Raw genomic sequence first — 16,848 nt, forward strand, 5'->3', positions numbered from 1 at the left:
GACCTTCTATTTTTAATTATAGACCAGGTCTAGCTTGACTGCTCATAGGTTTACAATATGTTATATAGTCTGAAATTATTTTACTTTAACCAAGTTACATGTAGAATCATTTGATATTTTCTAAAATGCATACTCTATAAATTATCTCATAATAACCATTTAACTGGCTGCTTATAGCATTTTTCTGTTCTTTAGTCTCATAGTAGGGGCCTGTTGTTTTCATACGCTCCCGGAAAGGAAGACTCTGGTATCTCACCCTTTTTCCATCAACCCACACTATTCCTTTTCCCTCTATAGAGTCTGCAGTATAGGGCAATGGACATTCTTGGGACATCTTGTATCCAGAGTTGATCAAGAAATTTCTCAGAATCCAGCCTATTGGTATCACAATACTTGGGCACAAGGAAGACTCCTCATTCTGTGACTCCTCTTTCAGACTATGACACATGTCTTCCAAGTTTTTCTCTCAGGAACATGAATATATTTCCCCAGAGACTGCATAAGCAGGAAGCTCCCCATTATGTCAACAACTGCTCCTATATGTGAAGCAGGAGACAGCAGGCTGGTGACTGAATCTCTTGGTGAAGTGTTGCTAGAACTTTGTCAAGCAGCATCCTCCACCTCATGACCGGGGCCATGCCTTATGCCATGGCCTGTGCCAGACTGTTAAATGTATGTTAATGTTGATACTTATTACATGGTTTATTTTCAGGTTTAATTGGAAGTGATAACAGACCATTGTAGTTATTCCATTATTGCCAATAGTAACCTCTGTGAATTAATCCACCACTGTGTATTAACAACAGTTAATAATGACTCATTATGAACTCCAGCTACAGTTTAATATGGAAAACCCCTCTCAAAATGATCGCATTTTCAGAATCTCTACATTAGATATGAGTGGTTTTGAAATATGGAAATAGATACCATTGTTTATATAAACTACACACAAATACAAAAACAAGCAATAATATATTAAACATTTTGCTATCATAATTTCTCAAATTACTTTCAGACTTATTTTAGTTTTGGAAGATACTTAAAACCCAGGTTGTGGTGCAACACAGTTTCTGTGAAAACAGAAGCACCTGGCCACTGTTGAAATGAGGCCAATGTTGCTGACAAACCAAATGCTTGACTTAATTTTAAGTGTAAATTTAATTAGCTACTCATGGCAAGCAATATCTGTAGACTTAGAACAATGTTTAAAATGTAAGGCAGACATTTCTGTGCCATTCATTGCATTTATCCTTTTTAAAGATTGTAATTTTGTATTAGAATATGATGGTTATGTGCAATAATGGTTCTCATCATGACATTTTTACATGTACATATATTGTATTTTTATTACATCCATCTCCCATTATCCTCTCCTATTTCCCTTACATTCAGCTAGTAGCCTTCCTCTTCCCACCTAGCCACTCTACTTTCACACCTTTCTTCTTCCTTTCTTTCTTCCTTCCTTCCTTCCTTCCTTCCTTCCTTCCTTTCTTTCTTTCTTCTTCCTTCCTTTCCTTCCTTTCTCTCTCTCTCTCTCTCTCTCTCTCTCTCTCTCTCTCTCTCTCTCTCTCTTTCTCTCTCTCTCTCTCTCTTCCTTTCTTGTTTATTTATTTATTTTGGAAAGGCCTGGGAGCCCACAGGTTCTCCAGTGAAAGATTATTCACAGGAACATGGACTTCTTCCCAGTGATGACACTGAGGAAAACAAGCTTCCTTCCTCAGTCACCATTAAACCCGAGAGATACTTAGGGAGGCATTGTGAGCCCTCCTCATTAGCTGTCATTACCTGCTATGTGCTTTCAGGTTTGGGGAAAGACGGGCTCCATCCTTCACAGGTCTTTTACCAGTGATATCAACTGCGGTGGAATCAAGAACGAAATAGGGATGCCGTGCTCAGAAGAGTGTTCCACCCCCATTCAACTGCTTCCTCCAGATCTTTTGTTTTTCTTCTTACATTCTTTCTGCAATGATCCATTTATGGCTCAGTATTCAGCAGTCATTTATCAACACTTGGAGCCATTATGAGCCTCTGCAGTGACCATTGCTCACTTCAGAGGGAAGTATCCGTGACCAAATCTGACCACATTACAAGTTTATAAGGACAAACATTGTTATTTAGGTATGTGTATGTCATCCCGTCTTTTTAAACCGAACAATAACAGTTGTTTCCTCACTAGGGCCTAAGAGCCCTTGTGGTAAGTGTAGCAGTAGCGCCCGCGTTACCGCTAACCATTCACCATGTCTGAGCGAAGGGCTGCGGATTAAAAAATAGAGACAAGAGACAGCGAGTCATTCGTACATTTGGATGTCGAATGCCGTTTATTGCAAGAGGGAAGAAACCTTAAATACAGGCTTACAACACAAATGGAGGATCCCCTGAGGGCAGAAGTTCGCTACCAATGATCTACATTCTAGACCCAAAGTTCTGCATTCTTGCATCTAAGTTGTTTACACCAAATACAGGATGCACCTAAGTTGTTTACATCACAAGCAGGATGTAGGAACAAAGAACCTCCGGTAAGCTCTCCGATGATCCTAAGGTGAGAAGGACACCGGCAGGGAATCTGAATAGGAAGGACACCTGGTCAGCAAGCAAGGCTACAGCCACTCACAGTCGGGGGTCAGGGCCCATGGCGCCCACAGGTAAGCATTTTTGCACGGGTTTATAGTTCCTCTTGTGCATCGTGCCTCACATCTGGTCAGTGATCAACTGGTTACGCTAACTAATGATTACCACTGTTGCATTAGCGGCACTTTTGACTGGATAGTCAATAGTACAGGACACTGGGTTCTTAGCAGAGTAAGATGTTTGGTGGCACTTCTTCCATAGCATACACCCTGGCTCCAGGAAAGGCACTCGGCAGGGATGAGGCTTCCAGCCCAGGTCCATTTTCATTTCTTCACATCATGTGACCAAAGCATAAAGTATCTTCAACATTAAAAATTTAACATCTAGTGGGCAGTCACCAGCTGAAGCAAATGTCAATATACTAGGGGCCCCTGAGGCCTCCCTTACCACCCACCTAAAGGAAGGTAGTCCATCCCTGGTAACTGGAATTTTCATCTAATAACCTATGGTTTCAGAAAGAAATTTCATGGATCCACTTAAACTTTTAAATCTCGTGATACACACTGTCATTCCGTTTATACCCCAAGTCATCTGTACCTTATAGTAATCTGAAATAGGCTGAATTACTCTCCAAAAAGAAAGTTGTATAAAATTCTAAACTGTCATGATTTGAGGAAGCCTGATAAAGTCACCTGAGAACACTGTCAAGCTCTGCTGCTCCTGAGAAGGAGTGTAGGTATTTGGTGGTTAATTTACTCTGCAGACTTTGGTTGTCCTCTAGAGTATTCTGAGACTAAATTTCAATATTTGTATTCACAATAAAAATATCTGCTCTTGATAGATTTTTTTCTGATGAAATAATACTCCAAGTTGTTTACCCTTTAAGATTATCCCAAAGGATCACATGCAAAAAAATCCATCTTTCAAAGAATGGAGCTGTGGCAATCCAGATAAATTGAAAAGGATTCAAATTCTGAGTACTGAGTCCTGTAGAATTCCCCTAAGTCATGATAGTTCGAACAGCCTAGACACTAGAATAGGCTTTGTAAATCACTCCTTTATACTGCTACTCATTTGTTCAAGAAATTTCCACTGCTGATTTGCCATTTTCTTAGAACAAAAATGTCTACAATGCTTTACTTAGGAAAAGAGTCAGCATATATTTACTCATACATACTTATCTCCAAATTAAATACTCAAGGCAACTGGAAATAGGTAGTATGGTGTAGGTTATATTTGTTTATTATTTAATGTTTATTATTGAGAAAGTACAATTTTTTAAATTGTCATTACATTTGCTTCCTCAATAATGCATTATCTGTACGTGAGGCAAAACTTATTTAGATTTTTGAAATCTCTACCTAGAAAATGAAGTTGAAATGACCTATTTTTCATGACAGTATTTCCTTCCATGATCAGTGTCAGTGGTTTTCAGTGGTTTTGGAATGTTTGGTGCTTAAATTGAACTTATTTTGTTTATTTTCTCCAGCATTTTAATTGTTAATATTTTTAATAAAAATTCAATATACAAGATATTGGGTATCTTCAACAAATGAGTTATGTTGCCTGTACTTAGCTCTATGTAAATCTTTGGCATAGTATTTGAAGCTCTTTTCAATATCTCTTCACTGAAGAATTTTGTGTTCCGAGATTTAAAAAAATACTAACAGTATTTAGCCCTTATCCTCCAGTAACCCTCCTTTCTCTTTTTTCTGTCTTTTCTTTCTATTTTCAGCTCTTAATTCAAATGTATGAATACCCACTTGCTTAAATTTAAAAGTATCTATAGCAGTGCTATAGCAATAAACAAGTGAGATGTCAATTATATTAACTTATTATATTCTCACATACAAAAGTCCCCCAAATTATACAATGACAAGTTAAATTAATATGACATATATGATGGTTGGTATTGTCACCTGAACAGATTTTAGGAACACCTACACAAGTGCCTCTGAGAGATTATCCTAATTGTATTAACTGATGTGTGAAAGCCAGGACACCATGGGTAGGTCCGTGTCCTGGCTGGAATCTTGAACTATATAAGTGGAGAGAGGGCGCGAAGCAGCAGCATGCGTTCATTGTTTTCTACCCTGATTATGGTTAGGATGTGCCCAGATGTTGAAAGCTCCTGTTGCTCTGCTTCCCTGCCAGTGAGCACTGTGTGCTCAGACTGAACCAGAATAAATTCTGTCTCCATTAAGGTGCCCTTTCAGAGTGCTTTATCATAAAAAAAGGAAAATAAACTAAGACATTAATTTTTAGAGAATTATGATGAAAACACTACATTGTAAGTTGCCTATTTCTTACATGATAGTTACATAAAATAAAAGAAATATTAGCAGTGATTAAACATTTTAATGAACGAAAAGAAACCTTAAAATAAATTCCACTAGACAGAAAAATTCAACACATCTTCAATAAAGAAACGTTGAAATAAATATTTCTGCATAATGTAATTCTGATCTGCCAAATGTAGTGAAGAGTGTCAGAAGTGATGTATAAGGACCAGTACGTGGTTCAGTGGGTGACAGTGTTTGCTGCCAAGACTGACAATTAGAGTTCGTCCTCTATGCCTACATTGTACATGGAGAAAGCTGACTTCTATAGGTGATTAGGTTGTCCACTTACCTTTATATGCACACCTCAGCACAGAAGCATACACACACACACACACACACACACACACACACACACACACACACACATACCTTTAAAAATTGTGTTTTAATATAGGAGACATTTGTATTTTTATCAGTGTATATTAATTGTAAAATGTGACTGGTTTAGCTGTTGTATTTCCATATATAAGCATACACACTCCGTCTATTACTATTTCCATATCAAACCTTTTTTCCCAGGTCAGCTTCCATATTCCTTAATGAAGTGCCCTTCTTTCATGGCCTTCCTTTATTTTTGTCTTAGAATCCACAGAAGAGAAACCATGTACTCTTTTGTAAGACTGGCCTGTTCTACAATTCTATCAATGATACAGTTTAATTGTTTTTGTTATTGTTGTTGTTGCTTTTAAAAAAAAATATTTCTATTTTATAATTAACTTAATTTCACATATAAGCCACAGATTCCCCATCCTCCCTCCTCCCACCCTCAGCCCCCCCCCCAATCCACCCTCCATTCTCACCTCCTCCAAAGCAAGGTCTTCCCTGAGGAGTCAGCCCAGCCTGATAGACTCAGCCAAGTCAGGTCCAGTACCTTCCTCCCTACACCAAGGCTGAGCAAAGTGTCCCAGCATAGGCCCCAGGCTCCAAAAAAGCCAGCCCATGCACCAAGGACAGGTCCTGGCTCCACTGCCTGAAGGCCTCCCAAACAGTTCAAGCTAATCAACTGTCTCACTTATCCAGAGGGCCCGGTCCAGTTCCATGGAGGCTCCTCAGCGATTGGTTCACAGTTCATGCGTTTCCACTAGTTTGACTATTTGTCCCTGTGCTTTTTCTAATCATGGTCTCAAAAACTCTAGTTCATACAATCCCTCCTCTCTCTCTCAGGACTCCTGGAGCTCCACCTGGGGCTTGGCCATGGATCTCTGCATCTGCTTCCATCAGACACTGGATGAGAGTTCTATCATGACAGCCAGGGTGTTTGGCCATCTAATCACCAGAGCAGGTCAGCTCAGGCACTCCCTCGACAATTGCCAGTAGTCTACAGTGGAGGTATCTTTTTGGATTTCTGGGGACCTCTGTAGCACTCTGCTTCTTCCTATTCCCCTGGGGTCTTCATTCATCATGGTATTGAGACAGGGTTTCTCTGTGTAGTTTTGGTGCCTGTCCTGGATCTTGCTCTGTGGACCATGCTGGTCTTGAACTCACAGAGATCCACCTGACACTGCCTCCTGAGTGCTGGGATTAAAGGTATGTGCCACCACTGCCCAGCCAGTTTAATTGTTTTTGGCTGAGTAAAAATTCCATTATATTTTTATACTATACTTTGTTTTATATATTTATATATATTTTGTTTATATATTTTTATACTATACTTTGTTAATTTAATAGTTGATGGGCATAGAGGCTGACTTAATGATTTGTCTGCTGTAGATAGTATTGTGATAAATACAGGCATTCATATATTTTGAGAGTGAGTTGGCTTTGTTTTTTTTTTTTTTTGAGACTACATATAGATAGATAGATAGATAGATAGATAGATAGATAGATAGATAGATAGATAGATAGACAGACCCAGAGGTGTATTATTGCTGGAACATATGGAAGTGTGTGTGTATGAGTGTATGTGGTACACACACACACACACACACACACACACACACGAGTGTAAGCATGTGCATGCACCTGTACATGCACAGTAACCAACAGACAGAGTCAGCTGTCTTTCCACATTGTTCACTGTTTGTTCCCTTATGACACAGTCTCATAAACCTTAGCTAGGCTGACAACCATCCAATTCTCAGCTATCCTCTTGTTTCTGCTTCCAATAATGCTGTGTTTACATACACAGGTTACTTTCCATTCCTAATTTTGTATTTTGATTCTGGGGATATGCACTCAGGTCCTCATGGTTGAATTGCAGATGCTCTTATCCCAAGGCAAAAAAGTTTTTATTTTGTTAAATATGTTCTACTGATTTTTTTTTTACTTAACGTTAAATGTATACATTGGGTGAATAATATATAATAATTTAATATATTAGGCTTGATTTTAAAAGATGGGTTCTGTTGTTTACAAAGTACACATGCAGAAAAACACATAGATAACACCTAAGGCATTGTCTGGAGTGATAAAACTACCAACCTTCTAGGTTTTTTTTTCTAATTTGGCATCATTAATCTGTGTTATTTTCCTATTTCTTGCACACACTCACACCGGTTACAGTTATGTGATAATTATCTTGATTGTCATATTAGCAGGATTTAGAATCAACAGAAACACAAGCCTCTGGGTTTGTCTCAAGTGAGGTTCTATACTGACTAGGCTAGTTGAAATGAAGATACTTACCTTCACTGTGGGCAACACCATTTCATAGGCTCAGGTCAATAACCTGCATAAAAGAAGGAAGTATGCTGAACAAGAGAACTCAGCCCCCTCTGTGCTTCCTGGCTGCAAATGCAACATTATCATCGACCTCAAGTTTTTGCAGCAACGATTCCACAGTGTGGTGGACTATACCATCAAACCATGAGCCAAGATGAATTCTTCCTTTTGTTTTGTTTTGTTTTGTTATTGTTACTGTTTTTTTTTTTAATTTTTTAAGATTTATTTATTATGTATACAGCATTCTGCCTGCATGTGTCTGTGCAGGCCAAAAGACGGCACCAGATCTCATACAGGTGGTTGTGAGCCACCATGTGGTTTCTGAGAATTGAACTCAGGACCATTTGGAAGAGCAGCTGGTGATCGTGACCACTGAGCCGTTTCTCCAGCCCAAATTCTTCCTTTTATAAATGGCTTTGGTAAACTGTTTTGTCTCAGCAACACATAAAGTAACAAGTTCAAGTTCTACATCCACTTATGCGCAATGATCTTCTTGTGTTTCAAAAGCCAACACCTGCTTTAATAACTGCACTAACACCAATCCATGGGCAGGTAAAGTTCTTCTGTGAGTTGATCTCATAAACTATTTTGACATTATTCAACATGGGTTACTGAGTTATTTGTTATACTGCAAATCATATATACTTGAGGAAAAAAATGAGTAAATGAGCAGATAAAATATTAATTTCGCATTCATCAGGGTGTGATTTGACATCACTTCCTCATTTTAATTCCATTGCTCTCAGAAGTTTTAGCCATTCTTCTGAAATGAAGGATCTTGGAAGGCAAAATCTCTCTTATATTTTATGACATTGAGCTTCTCTATCAATATACAGGTATTATAAAAAAAGCTCAAGTTAAACAAAATATGGGCATGCCAGCCTACAGTATAAGGATAGTATGACACAGAAAAATTTTATCCCTCAAAAATGAACAAGATTTGTAAAGAAGTTCTGTCTCCTTAATCTTTGCTCAGCAACCATCATTCACTCAGCAAATAATTATGAGTTCTTTTCTCTGCTGTTTTCAAGAATAAAAAAATCATTGAAGACTGAGATGTAAAGGGGGAAAGTGGGCACAGTTAATTCACAGTGAATAGCTGCTGAGAAAGAGAACTTGTTTTCTTCAAAATAGTGATACCAAGTGTACTGACCATAGTAGAGGGCAGGACCTATGTTCAGGAGAAGTCAGACACGATTTGTTTTTATGTTTTAAGAGAGAGATAGCATTGAAGCAGTAGGTTAGAAGGTAGAAGATAATCTAGGAGGAGTTGGAAGAGGAAGAAGAATATGATCAAAATATACTGTATGAAATTCTCAATAAATAAAAACATTTTTAAAAATTAGTGTGATTCACAGGTAGCTGGAGCTGACCCTTTAAAGTTAAATTATATTCATTCTCAAATTAAAAATTCTAAATATACTAATTTGATTTAGATTTAAATTAAGAATACAAATTGTGAATGAAATTTCTGTTGGATAAACCTGAATGAGATCTGATTATCTTATCTATATTTATTATGATCTTGTTTGTCTGTGATAGAGTTTCTATGTGTAGCCCTGGCTGTCCTGGAACTTGCTCTGTAGACCAGGCTGGTCTCAAACTCACAGATCAGGCTACCTCTGTCTCCAAAGTGCTGATTAAAGAAATGTCAACTTCCTAAGACAATAATTTTAAAATATCTGAATAGTAGGTTCTAATAACCTTTTAAGGAGAAATGCCTTCATTAAAAAATTTCAATTTTTCTGGATGTTTTTGAGAAAAGATTGACTTTTGGAACATTGGTTATCTTAACATAGTTACAATTTATAAACTAATAAAAGAAAGCATAATAACCTCAGTATTGTCATGAAACAGAAGAAAATCTTTCCCTAGAAGAACTATGGAGGTTTGTGCTCAACAGGAAATAGCTGGCAGACAAGCAACGGGAAGCACATTGATCCAAAAAAACAAATTGATATTTGAGTCATAACTGCAGATATTTTTGACATATAATGAATGAATCTTGAAAGTTTTAGATCATTTGTATCACTTGGAATATCTCTATTTTGCTTTTAAATTAATAAGTGAACTTTTAATGAGTGGACAATAGCTTTAAAATATCATAGAATCTTTGTTTACAGAACATTAGTTCATTTTATACGAGTAGTTGAATTCTCACATATTTTATTTAAGAAGTAATTTTAATTAATATACCAAAAGTAGTGCACCACAGAACTACAGGCAACTGAGTAATGCTGGAAGAGAGAGGGGTGGTTCTCAGGAAACAGCACACTAACTGACTGTCCAGTGCAAAGCAGTCAGCCCTGAAAAATACATACAGGTAACATTATATTGATTTAACAGATTGTATTTAGGAATACACATGTATATACAAATACATACAGACATGCACTAACAATTGATGTAAAAACAGGCCATGAGTATGGAGGGATATAACGAAGAGTTTGCAAGGAGGAAAGAGAAGGGAGAAATGTTACACTTAAAATACAATCTCAAATATAAACAACAACAAAAATGTAAGTGCATTGTCTTGTCTCAGCTTCAAACATAAAATGCAAGCATCATGTAATGTTATATTATTTGAGCATGTATGTTGCATTGGGGAGATATTTGACATGACAAGATAATCTTCTAGAACAACATTTAGGTCAAATATAAGTGAAATTGCTATGTAAAATATTTTAAAGTTTATTTGAACATCCTAAAATATGGTTTAAATAGTTAAAGCACATTTAAAATAACATAAACTAATTAACAGGAAACAATCATAACTAACAAAACTCATATGTGGAGGAGAAGTTAGACGTGTTTGAGGTAATTTGCTGTCTTTATAAAGCTGAATGAAATGGTTTGATCTAAGTGGATGAATCATGATATAGAAAGGCTTTTTATTAGACCTGTGGTGAAACCAGCACTGTTACAGATGAGAATGAAGCTAGAAGTTAGGAGATAGATCTCCAATCTCGACTACTCTGTCCATGGCATTGGAATGGTCTCTCCCCTTGAACTTGGGAACAACATAGTTACATTTGAAATCATTAAAGCATTGAGAGTTTTTACATACTTTCAAAGAGATGCATGCACCCATAATTATGCAAATTGAATTACATAAGCCCTTTCATTTATTGATGAAACTAACATGCAAAGTCACTCAAGTTTAGTTAAATTTCAGAAAGTTGATCCTGAGCTACTTTGGCCCATAAACATACAGTATTGAAAAACAAGAAGAGGAAAAGAAATTTTTCTCAGACACTGTATAAGCACAGCTTGTCCCCCGAAACATGGCTATCATCACTGCTACGGCCCGCGCAGCTGGAGCACAAAATCTGGCGAGGGACGCCGAGGTTAAACAGCACTCTAGACACCCAGTTTCAGTTCGTCGAGGAAGCAGCTCTCCCTATTCGTACCAACATGGGCTTATATACCCCTCTAACAGCAGGCGTCGAGGAATGGTTACTCTGTATCCGGAGGCTTTCCAAACAGGAAAAACCACAGGGGAACTGATCCCCAGCACCCCCCGGAATCCAACTGCACATTTTTCACACAAACAACTTAACTGAGACAGGACAAAAAAGGGCATTTAAATTTAAGGCAGCAAACTTACTGCTGCGGACAATCACTATCTCCAGGATTTCTAAAATGCTGATTCTCAATATAGAATTCTACTATTATGAAACCAAATTGGTATGACATTATTTAACTGGTTTCTAATTTCTTCTCTTTTTTACCTGCTGAGGTCCTGTAGCCTGGGACCACACCTGATTATTCTGCTTTGACTACATATTCAGGGGTAATTTAAAAACTGTCATATCTAAATAAGTCAAGCTGGAATTAGAAGGTTCATAGACACTTATATACATTATATAGAATTCTAAGTGCACGAAGTTAATTTATTTTCTTCAAATTACTAGTAGCAATCCTGTTATAATTCAATGGAGACCTGAACAGTTTCTCTAAACAATAAATATCCCAATTTTGAACTTCTGCAATCCAAGGGATTTGGCGCATGTACAGGAGTTTTTCCACTGCCAGCTTCTTGCCCTGCCTTGATCCCTCCACCTCCACCAGCAAGTCTTTTTAGAGTCGTCAGTGGCCCATTGACAGGAGCGCTCTTGGTGTGCTGTGCTTTTGTTTCACACTGTGAAATTCTGCCTGCCAGACAGTGCCACAGGGAAATGGCATTATTGACAGGGGCTTTTTTCCTTGATGTTTCGATATCTATTTCTGGTGAAGATCTTTGTCCTGCTTTACGAGCCTTTTCTCCTTTGCAAAGAGCTGCTTTCCCAAGAGCCTTTCACCAGTCCTGTGGACCAGAGTTCATTCTTGTCAGTTCGCAGGTTGATAGCCCATCACAGAGTAATGTCCAAACACAAGAAATTGTGATAATTAAACTTCTTTTTCTCCCTTTGCACAGAATAACTAATTGTAAAAATTGGCAGTCAGCCTGCCTTTTGAAAGTGAAGAAAACATCTTGTTTTAACATCTGAGCACAGCTTTTTTTTGTAATCTGTAAACAATTGGACCATATGTAGTGTGATGGGAAACATGAAGGCTGGGACAGAACACACGGAAGGAGCCTTACATGTAATCACTGCTCTTTGATTCCCGGAAACAGGATTGCCTTTAAACTTCTGGGTTTTATCATAATTTTAAGCAGACAGATTTTTTTTTTGAATAACAGATAACTCTGACAATTTGCCAAAAGGCAAATAATTCCATGTTTTTAATGTAAATATGTTTTAAAATCATTTTGAAAGGGAACAGATGTCGTCATGGGCATTTACAGCCTTTGTTTTGGCCTGAAATCCACTTCAGCCATACAGTCTCCACACAATATGGTTTGTCACTTAGGAGGTTAATTTCTTTTCTGAATAAATTCTCTTAATCACATACATTACCTACCACTGGTTAAATAAAAATCTTTTAAAGCAATGAAGCCATATCTTCTAGTTCTTGTGTGTTTCAATCTTTTATGCATATCTTGGACAAATTTGAATGTATTAGTTAAAAGAAGATTCATGTAACTGTTGAAAGTTTGATATGTTATAACAAGTCCTGTTATGGTCAAAAAGGCAGTAGTCCGTAACATGGTCTGTAACATGTGGCAAAAAGAAATGTATTTGGGGCTGAGGTAACATGGCCTTCTCCAGTTTGTCTAGATCTCATATGTTCTGTGACTAACTCTATTCTCCTGTGTCTTGAAGGTCTCATCCCTAAAATTAGCTGGTATTATAGGGCCAGAGGGGACAAGCAGTAAATTAGAACTGTGGGAAGAGCTTTGCAAAGCCTAGAGATTTTTTTTTTATTTACCCTGCTCTTTGTCTCCATGTATTCCACCCACCCACCCCCAAACTGCTACAGGAGATCCAGTGGCATGATCGAAAGTAAGTCATATGAGAGAAACTCTGACCCAGGCAATCACCCCATAATAGCCTCTTTGACACTATTGAAGGTTTAAAAGCATGTTCAGATGTGTTAGGTGCCACAGGCCTGAACAGATTTTTGCTTGGTGAAAGTTCTGATTTTTTTCAATTTTATATTTTAATATTGTATTTGGGCTCCATGATAAATTTAAGTATGATTACTCCCTATACATGTACTGGGGTTTTGCTCTAAGCAGCTTATGCCTCAACAGTCTCCCAACTTCACTCTACTCTGGAAAGTTGTACTTAGAGGTCTCAGCCAATAAGCCAAACATGACAAAGGAGCATTCCACTTCTCTGCTGTAAAAGTTGTTCTTACCTTGTTTCCATGAAACTAACCTCGGTTTCCAGGGAAACACGAACGAAAAGGCAGTTGGCAGCTAGCATCTGGGACTTAGAACTCTCACATGTCAATTTCAACTGCTGGCTGCCAGCTCAAACCTAAAAACACAGGGTATTAAAATCACCTTCTGACTTTAATAGACAAAAGAATATTAAATAAGTTCTTAATGTGTAAATAATTTAGCACAATTGAAAATCATTCAAAATACATTTTGAAATAATACAACAAACTAAATATGTTTCAATTATTAGAAATAACTCAAAGTAAACTTTTTTAAAAAAAATTAGGCAGACATTGCAGACTTTTTTTTTTCAAATTTATGCCACTTTTTCAGATACTTTTCTGAAATTTTGTTGACTTCTTTCTTATTATTTACTTTGCTTCAGCTTCTAACTTCCTTTTCTTTCTCTCTTTCTTTTTCTCTCTCTTTCTTTCTTTCTTTCTTTCTTCATGAATCGTGAAAAATACACAGTTGTGTTTTGTTTTGTGCACAAAGTTTGTAGTCATTCACTAGGATTTTAATAAAGTGTTTGATGATGAAACATGAGAATAGATTAACCCTTTCTCTTAAGAATATATTTAGTGAGCTGGAAAGATGGCTCAGTGCCTAACACCAAAAGTTTCACTGACAGAACCTACATATTGGAAAGAGGAATTCTGGTAAGTTGAATTCTCACCTTCGTAAACATGCTTGCTATGTCCCCACTACTAAATACATGAAAGCAATCACACACACACACACACACACACACACACACACACACACACACACACACACTAGCATAATTGACTTTGTTGAATAGTGATGAAATCTTTGTATGACTGTGTATGGCTATGTAAGAAGATTTGTTGAGACCCTTTTTATTCCATATAGTCTATAGGTTTTAACTTCATGACTCCAAGGACCACTTGGTATACCATTTACAAATAAACTTAGAAGTTCATTAATTTGGAAGAACTGGAAGAAAGATTGTAAGAGTCAGAAGCAGTAAATTATCATACCTAAAGAGTGTTTTCTAGACACAATGGCACTCATGTGAACTCACAGAGGCTGTGACTTGCATGCACAAGACTTGTCCAGGATCAATTCAAACAGAATTCAAGCGTGGAGGAAGGTGGTTAAGAATCTCTCTTCCTGCCAAGTGAGGAGTTATTGACAATGAATGATGCCTGGAAGAGGGATTTTCAGTTTTATCCAGGGATACAGCCTTTTAGAATTTATCCAGGCTCCAGGAGATGGGCCTATACCCATGACACTGGGAGTACTAACTGTACTCAGTGAGTTTTAAAAAAGAACACATAGAATTGAGAGAGCATAGTGGTTGGGTAGATAGCATAGGAATTAAAGGAGAGGGAATAGGCAACAGACTTTACCCAAACTCATTATATGTTTATATAAAATTCTTAAACAATAGATGAATATTGCTGAAAAGTAAAAAATTTTAATTAAAAGAAATAAACTTTTCTGAAATGCAAGGTTTGCTCAGGGAAAGGTGATAAATCACATAGATAGTGCGCTGGTTTGAATGCTTGGTCATAGGGAGTGGCACTATTAGGAGGTGTGGCCTTGCTGGAGGAAGTTTGTCACTTGGGGGGTGGGCTTTGAGGTCTCAAATGCTCAAGCCAGGCCTAGTATAACAGTCTCTTCCTACTGCTTGCAAAACCAGATGTAGAACTCTCAGCTATTTCTCCAGCATCATGTCTACCTGCATGCCACTGTGTTTCCCATCATGATGGCAATGGTCTAAACCTCTGAATTATAAGCCAGCCCCAGTTAAATATTTTCCTTTGTAAGAGTTGCCATTGCCATGGCGTCTCTTCACATCAATTGAAATCCTAAGACAGATAGATAGAAACATTGATGTATTGTTGCTGGAGAGCTTCTCTCCAGGTTCCCCAAGCCCCGCAGTCCCACAATCCACTTATAAAATAATCACTCAGACGCTTGTATCACTTATAAACTGTATGGCCGTGGCAGGCTTCTTGTTAACTGTTCTTATATCTTAAATTAACCCATTTTTATAAATCTATAGCTTGTCACGTGGCTGGTGGCTTACCGGCTTCTTTACATGCTCTTCTCCTGGCGGTCGCTGCAGTGTCTCCCTCCTTCTTCCTGTTTCCCCAATTCTCCTCTCTCTTTGTCCCGCCTATACTTCCTGCCTGGTCACTGGCCATCAGTGTTTTATTTACATAGAGTAATATCCACAGCAATGTATAGCTAGAAAGACAGAGATTCAATTTATACACATTCTCCATTTTGGGTTTTATGATTCTATGATACTCTTTGAGACTATCAATTTTAGCTTAAAAATGTTGGTCTTTCAGGCTTTTCTCTTATGATGATTGCACATTTTTATATACCAGTGTCCTTGAAGTGCAGGACACCTGTGCAGAAAAAAATCTTAGAAGTTATGTACAGTAATGAATTGAATTTTTTTTTTTTTTTTTTTTTTTTTTTTGGTTTTTTCGAGACAGGGTTTCTCTGTGTAGCTTTGCGCCTTTCCTGGAGCTCACTTGGTAGCCCAGGCTGGCCTCGAACTCACAGAGATCCGCCTGCCTCTGCCTCCCAAGTGCTGGGATTAAAGGCGTGCGCCACCACGCCCGGCTATGAATTGAATTTTTAACATGAACTCATTATATCACTGTTCTTGGTAATAGAATATGTGGTAAGTTTTAACAATTTTGGAAATTGTTGTCATGTTAGATTTAGAAGTAAACTTCTTTACCATGGTTATTTAAGAACATCATTTTTTAAGCCGGGCGGTGGTGGCGCACGCCTTTAATCCCAGCACTGGGAAGGCAGAGCCAGGCGGATCTCTGTGAGTTCGAGGCCAGCCTGGGCTACCAAGTGAGTTCCAGGAAAAGGTGCAAAGCTACACAGAGAAACCCTCGAAAAACCAAAAAAAAAAAAAAACAAAAAAAACAAAAACAAACAAAAAAAATCATTTTATTGCAGCTTCTATTAATTTTTCTACCTCTCTCTATATATTTATAAAATTCTTTATCTTTTTCTTTCTTGATAATAATCCCTTAAATTATGCTTTTTAATTTATGAATTTAAATAATAGTTAATATTTTCAGTTTGAATAAGTAAGTAAAGTAGATTTTGCCAATATTAGAAAGTCATTTTTTCAAAAGAGGATAAATGATCAGAACTGGCTAGGTGACTATTAAAGCTTATGCAGAATGAAGTTTATGAAGAATCAACATGAAATGTTTGAAATCATAAAGCTAATACTCTAGGTATGAGACACTCATAATGTAGGAAAATGATGACCACTTCACTTGAATTTCAGTCCAATTATGAGGATAAGCCAAACAGTATTATTAGAGTTTTCTTAATGAAGATATAAATTACATACTCTAAAATACACACTTTTGAAATGTATTCTGAATTTTAGTACATCCACTGTCTTGTACAACCTTCACCATTATCTATCAAGAACATTTAGAAGTTCACTGTTAGAAGGCCTATACTTAATCCATCCCCTGTGTATTTCCTATTGGA

This window comes from Peromyscus maniculatus, chromosome 15, assembly GCF_049852395.1.
Source record: "Peromyscus maniculatus bairdii isolate BWxNUB_F1_BW_parent chromosome 15, HU_Pman_BW_mat_3.1, whole genome shotgun sequence".
Classification (NCBI taxonomy): domain Eukaryota; kingdom Metazoa; phylum Chordata; class Mammalia; order Rodentia; family Cricetidae; genus Peromyscus; species Peromyscus maniculatus.